At 40.2% G+C, this 15,889-nt stretch overlaps 1 protein-coding gene across 1 annotated transcript in view; it reads left to right on the top strand.

The window, feature by feature from the left end:
- The window catches only part of Usp12 (ubiquitin specific peptidase 12), a 98,748-nt gene that overhangs the window by 790 nt on the left and 82,069 nt on the right, over positions 1-15,889 (top strand). The gene's annotated exons all lie outside the window — the stretch shown is intronic.

The raw sequence follows: 15,889 nt of genomic DNA, 5'->3' as shown, positions 1-15,889 counted from the left end.
GACCGTGAGGGAGATTGTGTTAAGTTTCATTTAGATCTTTTGAAAAGACTTGAAAAAAGAACACTAAATTTCCCTTTAAAAGTCCCGAATTAACCAAAGGGTGGATGGGTGGGTTTAAAATTCGTGTTTGTTCGGAAGGATTGCAACCTTGCACATGATGTGACGAATTATTATTAGTTCCTTTATGAGCCTATAGACAGGGGTCATAGTTTACGAGTCATCACGGAAAAAAGTTCTTTGCAGCATGTGTGTATGGTGTTGTCATTAAAGACTTCCACAGTTTTCAGTTTTCTTTTTTTGCGTCCGGTTTCATGTAGGAGATCCCCTAGCAGTCTTCCGAATCGGAGTGGTATGTTTTACATAGGTATTTTTAGGGAGTGGTGAATCAGCGGACGATGTTTAACATGTTGATTCTCTGTTGAATGCGGCGGAATGGTAAAAAGTGGCTGGAAGCAAGTGGTCTTCAAATCTGTAGTATTAAAGTCATATTGAGGAAGGAGTCAGTGAAGAATCTATTTCGCCACATAGACGATTGTTCTTTCAATTTACATTTTAGGAAAACGTTATTAAAAGGATTATGTTAAAACGATTTCTGAGGAGTGGTTTGGGTTCGTTACTTTTAGATATGGCAGTTATCATATTTATTTCAAAACATGATACACAGTGCTAATTCTGCCAGAATGCTAGCTCACGTTTTGTGGGTTCATAGTTCATTGTCAGTCCAGGGCTTCATCTTCGCTGACTGTTCATTCACTCAGCTGTATCAGGTACACATTTAAGCACCTACTAGTAAGGCCTCTGAATGACAGCGAGACAGTGGTGATCAATAGTCTGTGTTTTCATGGTGTTTACTAGTGGAGGGAGAAAGACTGTGAAAATGAACAATAAATATATCCATATATCCAATAATGAGAACAGTGAAGCACGGAGAGATTTGCTGAGGTTACACACTAAGTGTAATTCTGATCTCAAGGATGTGAGACTTTGGTCATTCTAGGGTTTCTTATATGCGCATATGTGCCTGGCTAGATAAGATTGTTCTAAAATTGCTGTTAAAATGGATACGTCCATGATCATATTTTAATAAATTTTAATGCACTAGAGAACTGTGCTAAATATGTGTAAGTAATCTGCAGTCTTATCCTCTAAAGAAAGTTGCCATTCACCTTTTGAGAATTTCAAAATTGAAAGTCAAGGAAAGCAAAGCTATTTACCTCTGCCTTGGTAGGTGCTGTTTAGAGTCAGAGCCGGTTTCCCATCCTTGCCTGGCAAGTTTGTACCGGTCTCTTGAACTGGTCGTCTTAACCTAAATACGCCTACCCATGTCCATCTGCTACATGCAATTTCATAGCGTTTTCGTAATCTCAGATTTATTGTGTTTCTCTTACCTATAATTACATGGTGAGGGCTTTTAGGTGAAAGATTATCATTTATTTTTGCAGTTTGATCAGGACCACGCTGCATACAATGAATTTCCCACAGTGCTTGATTCCTTTTACTGATAACCAGAAGAGAGCCTAGTTAAGTAGGGGTGAGTGTGAGGTGTAGGGGAAAGAAGAGGTTCTGGGCTTGAAAAGAGTGATCCTTCTCAGGCAGCAGCTGTGAAAACGTTTAGAATGAGTCAAAATTTTATTCTATAAATATCCAAGTATACATAATTTATTCATTTGTCAGTTAAGGTACAGGGTGATTTAGCATACCTTAAATGGGGAAAATAATTCTAATATAAATAGTATGTATTGTAAGATCACATTTCTTTTGCTTACATGTGAAAATTATTAAAATTTGTTTCTCTTGACTTTGTATATTATAACCTGACCCAAATGAGTCACTGTGTTTAGATCACAGTGAATAAATTCACCAGGGTACTTCTAGACATGCCTTTTTTGGTCCATGAGACTGTAGTACATTTTCAGTGTCACTTTTCTTTCTCCCTGCAGTCCCGGGCTTGAACCCAGCCCTGTTTTTGTTTATTTTGAGATGGGGTCTCACTTAGTCACTGAGTTGCCCACATTGGCCCCAAACTTGGGACCCGCCTGGCTCAGCTTCCTGGATGGGGTTCCAGGTGGGCATCACCACTTGGCTAGATGGTGTCTGTTTTGCCCTGAATGGCTACCAGATGTTTAATATTAGCTGTGAAATAATGGGCTAGGTGGCAGAATGGTGTGTGTGTAGAGCTGTGGTTTGAAGTGGAGGTAGAGGCCTTAAAGCAGCACCCTGCTGCTAATCCAGGTGTCCCTCTTGGTGCTTGTAAGGGGACAGTATTGTGTTTTGTTGGCTTCATGTGAAGCTCTTACTCCAGTCACTGTTGTTTTTCTGTTCACTTGTGGGAACCCTGATTGGGCAGATGAAGACCATGATAGAGAGGGGATTGGATGCTTTTCAGAAGGGGAAGTGGAATTGGCTTGCGGGCAGTACTGACCTGACTGCCCACCCTCTAGTGGAGACCACTAGAATGTGGTGTTCCTGAGCCCCAGGCCACGAGGTGGGTGCTGGAGAGCAGGTCTGGCAGGTTGTACTGCTGAAGGGCTTGTTCCTAACGCAGTACCCAGCCAGGTACATGGTAGACTGCTGCTGCTGCTGCTGCTTCTTTTTTTTTTTTTTGGTCTTTTTGAGACAGGGTTTCACTGAGCAATTCAGACTGGCCTTTTTTTTATTTTTTTATTTTTTGTCTTTTTCATTTTTATCGGTACCAGGGATCGAACTCACGACTGCCTGCTTGCAAGGAAGGCGCTTATGCCGCTGAGCTAAATCCCCAGCCCCCAGACTGGCCTTGATTTCACTTTGTGATCTCACTGAAGAAGCTGCAGGGAGAGGTGACTGTTGTCCATTTGGTATTGCCCTAGTCTGAGTGCTGGGTAAATTCTGTCTTAAATTCAGTTTACCACTGAAGAAAGCAAGAAGGGGAGGGGATCCTCAAAATACCAGATTTATTGGAGGGAGTGAAGTTACAGTCCTCCCTTCCGGGGTCAGACTGTTAAATAGTGAAGCACTTTAATTACTGTTCCAAAAATTGGGAAGGTTAGTGACTTTTAATAACAAAATATTTCATTAGCTTCTATTATTAATAAGACAGTGCTTCAGTGATTGAAATATTCAAGTACCAGTTGCCTTGCTTGATCTTACTTTTGCTGCTTTTATTGTAAACATTAATTTGAGAGGGAAGAAAAAGTCAACAGTGGGCACTCCTCTGTCACCTAAATGATTGGTTAAAGGAATGATTGCGCATGCTGAGGTTTGAGGAGAGAGAATGTTTAGGAAAATATTATACAGATCTTATGGAAGCCTGGTCTTTTGCATTTGGGTAAAATGCATTTTGAACATTAAAAATGATACATTCTTATTACAGAAAATCTAGAAAATACATTATCTGAGAAAGAAGTGAAAAAAATCACTCATTTCATTGAATTTTCTTTGGCTTTAAAAAAACATTGAGCTTATTCCCTAGATACAGTGTTACCTTGTTTTTCCCACAAATGATTGCCTTGTTTGTTTTAAAATTTACTCAATTTCAGGATAAGCATGGGGTTTAATGCTGTTTATTTGTTTGTTTTTGGGGACTGGGGATTCAGCCCAGACCTTTCACACTGAGGCACATCCCTGGCCCTTTTTATCTTTTATTTTGAATGAAGGTCTTGTTGAATTGTCTGATCTGGACTCAAACTTGTGATCCTTTTGCCTCAGCCTCTCAGGGTGCTGGGATTACAGGTGTGTGCTGCTGCACCCACCTGGTTTAATGTTTTAAAGTGATGCTGTGGTAAGATTATGAACTCATTAAGGCACGGTAATAAGGTGTTAGGTCACTGACAGGTCAATGTGTTTATGATTATTAGAGGTAGAGTTAGTGGAAGGGAAACTAGCTGTTACTGGTTTTAATCTTAGGCACTTAGTATTCACAAAGTAAGATTTGGGATCTGATACTTGTAATTGCTGAAAAGCTAGTATCAGTTACTATATTCAGTTATGTGGAGTGTGCATAAAATATTAGGTTTTTCTATGTCTTTGTTTACCTTGTGGCTTTTTTCTTCCATCTTTGGCAAATCCTTTTTATAAGAAGTTTAAAGTAGGTTAATTATCTACCCTGAGCATCATGCATCTTGGCTTGTTTCAGTTCGCCTTTTATCACAACATATCATGTTTGGTTTTGAGCTTTTGATGAAATTCCAAAAACTGTAGTCTTCTGCCTCCTTTCAGCCACTGATCATATTTCTTTTTTCCTGTCTAGAAAGTCATATTTAGGGCTGGGGATTTAGCTCAGCGGCATAAGCACCTGCCTTGCAAGCAGGCAGTTGTGAGTTCGATCCCTGGTACCGATAAAAACGAAAAAGACAAAAAAAAAAAAAAAAAAAAGAAAGTCATATTTACTGTAGTTCTTTTGAAATTTGCTGTCTCAGGCAAGATTAGTTAAGCATTTATTACTTCATGTAATTTTTTTCAGAAACTTTAATTTTTCAGATTTAAATAATGTAATTTTGTTATGGTTTCTATTCCAGAGACTTAATATAGTACATTTCATTATGTGTCCTACAACATGAACTAATAAAAAGAGCAGTTGGACTAGAAGGTAAGTTCTAGTCCAGAGTTTGACATTTAGATGAGTATGTGTGGGAAAGACTCAAACTTTCAGTTGGTTTTTCCTGTGAATACAAGTTTTGAGCTAGGCAATCTTTAATATTTTTTTTTTTTTTTGTTTTCTTTTAGTGCTGAAACTTAGAGTTGATTCTTGAAAGTTTGTAAATGATTATTGATAAATATCCTCATTTGGGGAGTTACAATTGTGGAATTAGACATAGTTAAGTATGCATTATGTCTAGTTTTCTAATTTCGTTTTTTTGTCTTTTTGAGACAGGGTCTTGCTATGCAGTTCAGGCTGCCCTTGGGCTCACTTTGTAACTCGTGCTGGTCTTGAACTTGCAAAGGATTCTCCTCCCTCAGCCTCCCAAGTGCTGGGATTACAGGAGTGTGCCACACGTCCGGCTTTCCTAATTTCTTTTAATGTAGAGAATTTATAACAAATTACAGTCCAAAGTAAACAGGTACTGTTTTTCTTTTAAGACTAAATATATTGGAGGTTAATGGCTTCACCATTTTAGTCATGGACTGATCCACTGTAGCTATCTACTCACTTTGAACACGGTTTTTGTTTTTTTTTTTTTCCAATATGATTTTTAAAAATTTATAGTATTGTTTTATGATGGTCACTCGAAGAGTCAAATACAAAGAAAGTGTGGGAAGTCTGTCCACACACTAAAGACTTCGGAAAATCCTGCCAACGGCCTGGATCCTATGGCAGTAATCTGCATGAGTTCAGCCGAAGACCCAGAGCCCATGACCGTGCCTCCGATTAGTCCAGCTGGAGGCCCAGAGTTCAAGTCTGTCTCACGGATCTGTGCTGGGAAGGCCCCAAGGTCCGTGGTAGAACCAGAAAGTCTAGGGCGGTGGGATGGAAGACCTGTGCCAGTGGGTTGAAGCTTCTTGATATGATTTTTAAAAAATGATTTTACTCTTTAAAATTAAAAAGAAGATTCTAATTGACTCTTTCTTTTGAGAGTCCACATTTATTTTCCTGGCTGATGTTAGGCTGCTGCTATGTGCCGCTCTCGTTGTCCATGAAGTGGAGGTAAAGCAGCGTGCAGTTCATAGCCTCGTGGACTGGTCCTACACCAGTGGTTCGTTCGTCCTTACCCTTGTGGGTTGATTTGTTTCCCTGTGTGAGATAAGAAGCTCCCACCCGCCCTGGTTAATCTGTTAGCTCAACAAATACCAAAGGCAGAATCTGTGTATGACATACAGTTATGCCGCTTCATTTTCCGCATAAGAAGCATTAGTTTATTAGTATATATGTCTGAGGAAGCACTGATTTATTTTGAAATTAAGTGGATTAAATTATAATACAGTATTAAAGCTAAGAATGTAATTGATTATCTCTGTAGGAAAAGATTGATTCTTTTTTATCTGGGAACAAAAATAACCAGTCTTGTATATACAATTTGGAATACTGATTTTATTTTATTTTATTTTTTTGTCTTTTTGAGACAGGGTCTCCTTGAGCTCACTTTGTAGCCCAGGCTGGTCTCGAACTCCCAATGATCTTCCTGCCTCAGCCTCCTGAGTGCTGGAATTACAGGGGTGAGCCACCATGCCCAGCTATGGCATACTGATTTTAGAGGAAGAATCTTTTTTTTTTCAGTAGCAGGGATTGAACTTACAACCCCACGCTTACCAGGCAGGCACTTAGGCCGGTGAGCTGAATCCCTAGCCATAGAGGAAAATCTTGTTTGTACATTTTTCTTTTCCACACAGGGGATTTGCACATACTAAGCCTGGGCTCTATACCTGTAGCCCCTAACTTTATTGTTTAATAGTAGAAACAAATCAGAAAGCATACTGTTTTTGTTGTGGTGGTACAAGGTGTATGTAAGTCAGTTTTAGCCCTCACTCCCTTCGGTATTTTTCTGTTCTTTACTTGCTGAGGCCATGCTAGATAATACTGTCCTTATGAAACTCCATCTTTTATTGCAGTAACATCTTTTGTTTGGTTTATAATGCACTTAACCCTGCTCGGAGATTATCTTTCTAAAATCTGTTGTTGTCCTATCTGGTGGGCCAGAAGAGGATTATCTGAATATGTGTGCATTACTTTGTTACTAGAAGAGAAGTTTAAATGTGAGGCATTACGAAGAGTTGTTGGATTGCTGCTGGATTGGACACTCGGTCAGATTCAGTGTGGCGGGAAATGCATGTCAGACTTGATCCTTTGGTACGTTACAGAGTTTGTCTTAGGTGGTAGCGGTGTTTCATGTGAATAATTTGTTTTGGAAGAAAAATTAAGTTTTTGTTTCACAAAGGCAAAGAGACTTGCAGTAATAGGATATAAACTATTTAATATCGAACATGATTATGTGAAGTGCTGTAGCTTTTCTTAATCCTCTGCTCACTGGTTTATTATGCTTCTCTATTTGCTTTTTCTAAAAAGTGTGTTGTGTCAAAGAAGTGATGCGTAAGTTTGGTTAGACTCTGTCTGTACTGATCCACATGTCTGACGTTGTCTACCAATGAAAATTTACTCTCAGTTTAAAAGAAAAAGTGGAATTTGTTTTTGTGGTAATTGACTGATGTCCTGTGTTCTCACTGAAATGCTTCATAGGTGCAGAGACCAGGTGTACATTTCCTACTTTTAACCAGTGGTTTCAGTGATAGCATCTCTTGGCGAAGCTAGAATATTGTTGTTTGGATTTTATTTCAGTGCATTTTGGTTTTAACTAAATCTCTGCCTCATAGCAGTTGATTGCCTTGGGGAGGGGGAAGGGAGGAGTGCTGTTCGTTGGTTTGTTTTCTCTGTCTGTTGAAAGGATTTTGCCCTAAAGGGTACACTGCAGCGGTAGGAGGCTGGGAGGCATAGGAGGCTGGGAGGCAGAAGGTCACCTTCCCCACGGGAAATGAATTCCAGTGGGCTACCTGTGCTTCAGTAATGCCCTGTAGGCTCCACCCCAAACCTAAGCTACATGCATGTCCCCACACCACGTGTCAGGCAGAAAGCCAGACCTCAGTGGTTGGGGTTCTCTCTCCACATTCTTAAAATAAAGGCCACTTTACTTTATATTCTGCCTTCTAACCACGCCGAAAACTCTTTCATCTGTCTGTCTGTCTTTCTTTCAAAGCTAATATTGATGTTGTGTACCTCCTGCCCCTGGGGTAAAGAGTGTCTTTTCTAAGCCAGACCTGGTGGCTCTAGACCTCTGAGGCAGGAGGACTGTAAGTCCTCCAGGCAACTTAGTGATGTGGTGAGATCCTGTCTCAAAATTAAGAAAATAAGAAAGGGCAGAGCCTCTCTGTGTGGTTGTGTACATGTGTAATCCTAGCACTTGGGAGGCTGAAGCAGTAGGATTGCTGTTTGCTTGCATATAGCTGGCTACGAAGTTAAAGGTCAGTGTGAACTACTTAGAGCCTGTTTCCCAAATACATTTTTAAAAATGGGCCTGGGTATATAGCTTAGCGTGAAGGCTCAGTGGTTCAGTGCTCAGTACACTCCCAAACAAAGATCTCTCTGTCTGTCTGTCTCATCTTTTTCAGTAAATAACGTCAGGGAGTAGGAGTGGACACTTGTGTTATGTATCAGGGTGTATATAAGTTGTGAGAATTTGGAGATGACTGAGGCATGCCCTGGTCTAGGGCTCCCCCCATTTAGTGCATTGTGCGTTGGTTACAGCTATGCTGAGAAGGTCAGCCCTTTAGACTCCTGGGCAGAGGGGGCTGTTAGGGTGTTGAGGGACCCTCTGAGAATCTCATGCAGGGGGACCACACTTACCTGGATGTTCTTGAGGGCTCTGCAGATACTATTTTTTGTGTGTGCTCTGATGAGAAAGTTATGTAGAAAGTTGTGTGGTGGAGAAAAGTAGACAAGGCAAATGAGTGTAGTGAGGTCACTTTTAGTGTGTAACGGTTAAATGCCCATGTGATTATTTGTGGGAAAAGAGGCTTCAGGAAGAAACTTCATAGGACAGGTTGCGCTTTGTATGTGATCATTTCAGCATAGAAATCTAGGCATTATGACTTGGAAGAAATTATGCTGGTCTTGTCTCTTGACTACTTCCCTGCCGTTTGCTGATGTTGCAGTCAGTCTTGGATGTTTAGTTTGTTTCACCAAGATACTCCCAAGCAGGGTGATTAAGGTGGTATGCTGGGAGGAACAGCTGGTACTGTAAATTTACCAAAGTGAGGAAGATGTGTCTTGAAATAACACAGGAACAGTATCATAACGCTCAAAAGGTCTCAGACTTAACGGCCTTGAATGATGGTGCTTGGATTCTCGCATCTGGTGAGGGATAGGAATCAAGTGTTTTCATCATTTATTATTTGATGGACCTAAGTGTGTAACATTGGTGATTTCCTCCATCTGATACAATCAAGTTTATGCAAAAATTTGAGTCACTTGAAATGTCAGAAGCTAAAACCAGAAATAACTGTTCAAAAACAAACCATAATTATTGTCATCTTCAGTTGTATGTTTCTTTAAAAAGATCGTTCACTCTTGGCTGTTCTTGCTTCATTCGTTTTTATTGCATTTTTTTGGTTTGTTTTAATTTGAGAGGGCTTGCATCTCCCCACAGGGAACCCAGCTGAACAGGGACCCGCGTGTTTAAGTGACCAGTTCCACTGGACACCACGATCAGCTTTTCCATTGAAAGCTGAAAAGAAGCAGCTTTCAAATTCTGTTTTCCCTTTCTCTGTAAAAATCAAGCCTTAGCCTGATAACCATACTTGCGTATGTACAGCTCTGTCTAGTTAGAAGATACTGTGGATTGCTCTTTTTAACTAAAAGTATTCAAGTGTGCTCTGGCACTTTTTTATTCTCTATGCAGTGATTTATTATTTTTGCATGGTCTCCCCTCCCACCAGGTTTTTAAGGGAAAATTAACAAATGAAGTTATGTGTATTTTAAGGAATTACCTTTGTTCTTCAAGGACTTGCTCCCATTATTGCTCATTGCAAGTGTTCTTGGGCTCTTGCTGTCAACAGTTTTTACTTCTGTATGTTCTTAAAACTGCTCTTCTGTTTGTTATACATTTCCACCCTAGATTCTACTTGCTTTAATGGATAGTCTTTATTTTTTACCTCATAGATTGGGTTGAGATATTATACCAGTTCATTGCTAATGACCTATTGCTAATGTTTTTTGCGATTTCATATTAATGATACCTTATGTGATATTAGGAGATTTGTAAAGATGAAGGTGACTTCTGTGTAACTTTTAACTTTCTTAAGGAATTTAGGTAGTGATCTAATTATTGGGCAGCAACCAGTGGTTGCTAGATAGCTCATAGTTTGAAATATCACATTTAAAAATAAAAGAAGGCTTGAGTATAGATAGATTTATAGATGATAAACCTAGAGTAAGTTTTTAGATAGAGCTAGACTAGCTTGGTAAATTTTTGGTGGGATATCAAAGTAACAAGGTTTTCTACACATGTTACAGGAATGATATGCCTGGTACCTGTGGAGTGGTTCCTGGTAAATGTTTCTCTCTAGTACTTCTGGGAGCACTCTTATGGTTAATATCGACTTTGGAATGATAGCAGGGTCATTGTTAGAAATGGAGTAGTAATTATGCCTTTTAGTAATTTATAATTGGTTTTTGGACTATCAGTAAGGGCTTTAAAGAGGAACTAAGTTATACATGTTGACTGCATATGTTGTTAAAGAATAATGTGACATCTGATTACTTTTTTAGGTCTGCATTTAAGAAAGTTTATTTACTTTTCTGTGGTGGAGTCTCACTGTGTTGTCTTGTTGTTATCCAGACTGATCTCCAGGTCTTGAGGACAAGTGATCCTGCAAGTTGCTAGAACTGCAGGCCTCCCATTGTGCCTCACGGAGAATGTTTTTTGACGGGTATCACAATTGAACTCAGGACCTTGCACTTGCCAGGCAGATGCTTGTGTCCCTGAGCTATATCCCTGACCCCCCATTTACAGTTTTAGACAGGACAATTTCTGTGAAGTAAAAATAAAAGTCCATTTAAGAGCAGTCGGTTGGTAGTGAGAGGTGATGGGTGTTTTGTGGTATGTCACCTTTGTAGATACAGGAGTACCATGTTGGGTGTGTAGCAGCCTCCAAATAAAATCAGCTCTGCAAGTTTTATTTGCAACTTGTCTTTCTCCTTAATGTATAGTAGTCCTCTTCATTTTCTCCTCCCTCTTTCTTCCCTTTCCGCCCTCCTGTTTTTGTTTTTTTTTTTTTTTTTTCCCCAGTGCCAGAGGTTGAACCCAGGACCAGGCCAGTGCTCTACCTCTAAACTACACTCTCAGTCTTGTCGTAGGCTTTTTTCATTGTCATTATGTTGCTTCATTTTAGGCCCAAACTGCATGTTTCAATTCTCCGTTATTTTCAGTGCTGGTCATATCAGAAATGTCTGGTTATAGAGTGCCAGTTGCACTGGTTTGCTAGGGCTGCCATAGCAAATTCCCAAAAACTGGTTTGAAATAACTAGTTCATTGTCACAATTCTGGAGGCCTGAAGTCCCAGCTAAAGGTGCGCTGGCAGGGTTGGTTCCTTTTTTTTGAGACAGTGTCTGGCTGTGTAGCCCACTGGCTGGGAACTCTAGGCATCCTCCTGCTTTAGGCCCCCGAGGGCTGGGGTTACAGGCAAGCCTCACGGCCTCCCGCAGTTGGTTCCTCTTAGGGCCAAGCCCAGTATTTCCATGTTAATGCTAGCAGCTTCCTGGCAGTCCTTGGCCTGTGCATGGATTGCCCCAGGTTCTGTGTAGCCTTTCACATTGTTGCCTGTTTCTGTCTCTTCATCTTTTCTCCTCTGGTGTTGTATTCAGATTTCCTCTTTGTACCAGTCTTTGGATTAGGGCCCACCCTAGCGAGTTCATTTTAACTTGATTCTCTCTGCATAGACCCTATTTCCAAGTAAAGTCATATTCTGAGATATTGGGGGTTAGGACTTCAGCACACAGTATCTTTATCATACCCTAGCAATAATAGGACAATCAGGCCCATTAATGTCAGTAAATGTTCATTATGTGAGTTGTATACTAGACAGGGATACAAAGTTTCAGTTCACAGGCCTTGGAGGGCGGTCACCTTGGGCGAGGCCAGACTCCAAGGTAGGAAGATAACCAGCCGCACAGACTTGATCTAGGGTTAGGGTTGTATTGTATTGGGAGTGTGGGGAGTGATGTTAAGATTACTGGGAGAAACTTTCTGACTGGTGGTAGGAAAGGAAGCTTGATGGCATAAGAAAAGGGATCTCTTCCACTGTTGGGCCCAAGGGATTCTCCCACTTCAGCCTCCTGAGCTTGAAAGGCAGTTGAAAGGAAAATGAAACCGGGACAGGAGGTGGGAATGTGAATTTTAAACCACTAACACGAAACAAATTAAGAGTTCAGTAATAAAACTACTTATGTAGTTTAGTGTTTGGTAATTTTGTCCTCAAACTTGTTAAAACTGCATTTTTTTTTTTTGAAATGACAAATGTAAAATCTGTGAAATGGCCTATTTTTTAGAAGCTGAAATGAACATTTGGAAAACCATGTTATTTTCAGATTCCCATGACTTGAGTTTAGGGTTCTACCTGAAATCTTTCTCTGTGCAGTCTACTGCTTTTGCTGTGGGCCATACTGCTGCTGGTGTAGGTGTAGGTACTTTTTCCCCTGTCTTACCTGAAAATACATCACTTTACTTGAATGATACATTTACACAAAAGGCATTTGTAAGAAAATTGAAAACAAATTGAAATAGTGGTATCAATTAGTTGTGGTTGTGTGCCTTCAAATGATACATTTACCCTTTAATCTTAGCTCTTTTTTTTTTTTTTTTTTTTTTTTTTTTGTCTTTTTCGTTTTTATCGGTACCAGGGATCGAACTCACGACGGCCTGCTTGCAAGGCAGGCGCTTATGCCGCTGAGCTAAATCCCCAGCCCCCATTCTTTGTTTAGTGGCTGTTAAGGTGTCAGTGATGATAAGTGATGATATGCTGGTTTTCCAAGACTTCCCTTACAGATACCATGAATAGGGTGGCTGGGAGTAGCAGACTTACTACTTCACGATTCTGGGTGCCAGAAATCCAAAATCAGGATGTTGGTGGTTCATGTTCCCTCTGCAGGTCCTAGCGAAGGACCTGTCTCAGATGTGTCTCCCAGCTTTGCGGTCCCTTGAGTACCTGTTGTCTCTCTTCTTTCTGTGTGGCTTCACATATCTTCATTTGTGTGTCCAGATTTCCCCTTTGGATAAGAATACTGGTTGTACTGGATTGTGACCCACTCTTTTGTACTCAGTTTAACTTGATTTCCACCATTAGGATTCTAAATAAGGTCACAGTGTGAAGAACTAGAGGTTAGAACTTCATTCTGTGATTTTTGAGGGGGCCGCAGTTGAAAGAATAAAGATGGGTTACAGGAAGATGGCCATTTTGAGGTCTTTCAGGAATTAGGTAGGAATTAAGGAGTCTACGAGTAGCAGTTGGTTCATTTAGAGGTGTGTGCATTTTTATTTTATTTTTTAAATCTTTCTTTTTCTTGGTACAGAGGATTGAACTCAGGGCTTTAGTGGTGAGCTACATCCCCAGCCTTTTTCCTAGTTTTTATTGTTTTTTTTTTTTTTTTTTTTTTTTTTTGTCTTTTTCATTTTTATCGGTACCGGGGATCAAACTCACAACCACCTGCTTGCAAGGCAGGTGCTTATGCTGCTGAGCTAAATCCCCAGCCCCCATTCTTTGTTTTCAGACAAGGCCTTGCTAAGTTGATCAGGTTGAACCTGGAATTTGCCACTGTTTTGCCTCAGCCTTCTACAGTACAGCCATTATGACCACTCCTAGCTTCATTTAGCTGTCTAAACTATAAGGTTTAAATCATCTGTAAGCTGCTCACTGAGAGCCTGAATTGGAGTGCCGTGGTGGTGGAATCTGTATTTCCTTTTGAATTAAAATAATGGCAGACATTCTCCTTAAGTAGATATGGTTAACTGTTTAACTGCTTATTCTCTTCCTATTTCCCTGAAGTTTTTCAAATAAATTTTATTGTTTTCCTACTTTAAAGAGAGTATTTGTGATAGATAGAAATATGTAAAGAACCTATAGCCTATTAGTGACTTTTAACTTCACGGCCAATATGATTTTTAGAACAAAAACTGAGTCATTAATTCTTTAACATTGTTTTGTTGGTAATTTGAATTAATTATACATGCCAGTACTCTCAAAATTAGACTCTTGTTGGTAGTTTTTCATTCCTTAATCTCTTGGGGCTTAAGGCATTTTTATTTTCTCATTTTCTTTATTGATAAACAAAAATTTAGTGTTACAGAATTACAGAATTTTGGGGCTGGGGATTTAGCTGAGCGGCATAAGCACCTGCCTTGCAAGCAGGCAGTTGTGATTTCGGTCCCAAGTACTGGGGGAAAAAAAATTACAGAATTTTGTCACTGAAAGGGACTTTCGGATAACTAGTACTTAATGACAAGAAAGTGTTGAAGGGGCACCAAATCTGAGATCATATTTCACAGTGCCATTCTAAATGAACTCCTTAGCATAGTAATTTAGATTTAAGTTATATGGGAGCTAGCTTGTATTTGTTATTAATCTGTCTCCTTTCTCTTTCTCCTCTTCCTCTTCTTCTTTCTCTTTCCCTTTTCCCTTTCTCTCTTTCTTTCTAAAAAACTACGATGGGATAAGAAGCTTCATAAGATGATGATTGTGTAGGAAGCTTTCAACAAACATTAATTTCCAGTTTTCCTGAGGTCATACAGTTGTTTTTGTCAGTAATTTGGCGGTACTATTGATTTTTCATAATAACTGTTTACAGTCACTTCCTTTGCTAATGGACAAAATGTGAGTTACCATTATTGCTACTTTAGTTCAACATTATGGAACAAAATAGATTCCTCTGGTCTATAGCTGCCACAAAGAAAAAATGTGAATGGTCACATATTTTGCTACCTGTTAGTTCCTTCCTTGTGTTTCCTCCTTGAAAACTTACATTTTGATCGTTGCTGGAGGGGAGACCTTGATATTGGAGGAAAGAGAGGGGAGTGCTGTGAAGAGTTCGAGGTTTGGGCTGGGGATTTAGGCACCTGCCTGGTGCCTGGAGGTCATGAGTTCCATCCCTGGCACCAAAAAAAAAAAAGTTCGAGGTCTGCGATTGACAGAGTCAAGTTCTCATCCTACCATTTGTTAGTTATGTCTGCGGGCCAATGGCCCTACTCTATTTTGTCTAAAAACAGACTAAAATCTGCTGACAAAGGAGCAGTAGTTACTCCGTGCTTCATACTTCTCTTCTAAGCTTTTTATACATGTTAGCTCATTTAATGCCCATAATAGTCTTATGAATTATACAAATAAGAAAACGGTGGGAGTTTCCTAAGGTCGTACAGTAATTAAGCTGGGAACGTTGGGCTTATCATGTGTAGCTTGTCAGGGAACATTGCTTTGAGGGTTGTACAGTGCGTGTAAAGGGGCCCAGTTTAGCAAATTTCACTTTCCCTCTTATAGCTTTAGTTCCTTGCTGGGAGCCCTGTACTGTGCTCATAATCACAAACTACTGCGCACTCCCTGTCATCAGCAGATGAAACTTTTAGACTCATTAGACTTTTACCTCTCTTGATTGGTCTGCACATCACCTTCTTATCTAATATGGAACTCCCCAGTCAAAATTCAGGGTGTTTTGGGAATAGAAGGCGCGGGCCTGCTGTGGGGAGCATCCTGGCAGTGTCACTCGCTTTAAGGACTGTTCACCTCTGGAGATGGTGAGACCTCCCCTCAGCAGATAGCTTGTGTTATTGGCTTGAATGGTCGGAAGCTATTGTTTTTATAAGTCACAGTTTTCCTGATTCCTGGCATCTCAAATGTATGTGTAGGTTTTGAGAAATACGTGTGTGTCTCATAAGTACATGTTTGTAGCACATACTATCTGTATAATATCTGTCTTGCTTGTGGGGAGTTGCTGTATGTACATCATAATTCTTCTTTCACCCTTTACCTTCCCTCTCGCTTCCGTCCGTCTCTTGACCCCCTCCTTTTGTGCATGTTTGTGGTGTATAATGTCTGCATTCTTTGTGTGGAGTTGATACCTGTAGGTAACGCGTCTCTGTTCCTTTTCATTTTTTATCCCTCGGTTTCCTTCCCTCCCTCCACCACTTGATGTGCTTCCCCTTTGGTAATGACCTGTCTCCCTCCTTTCTGTTACTTTTATTCTGTTCTGTATTCATATTTTAGGTTTCTCTCACAAAAGAGCCCATTTAATGCTGGAGCAGTGTGTCTGATTTATTTCACTTAATGTAATGGACTCAGGGAACCCCCAGTGTACCCTGTATGGCAGAGTGGAACTCCACTGTGCGTGAACACATTTTCTTCAGCCTTTCCTCTGTCGCTGGATATGCAGGCTGTTTCAAAG

The sequence above is a fragment of the Cavia porcellus genome, unplaced genomic scaffold, assembly GCF_034190915.1.
Source record: "Cavia porcellus strain 051 isolate PalLab524CR breed Dunkin Hartley unplaced genomic scaffold, mCavPor4.1 scaffold_21, whole genome shotgun sequence".
Lineage (NCBI taxonomy): Eukaryota > Metazoa > Chordata > Mammalia > Rodentia > Caviidae > Cavia > Cavia porcellus.
The sequence above is the reverse complement of the archived record's forward strand: the minus strand, read 5'-3'. Positions and strand labels throughout refer to the sequence as shown.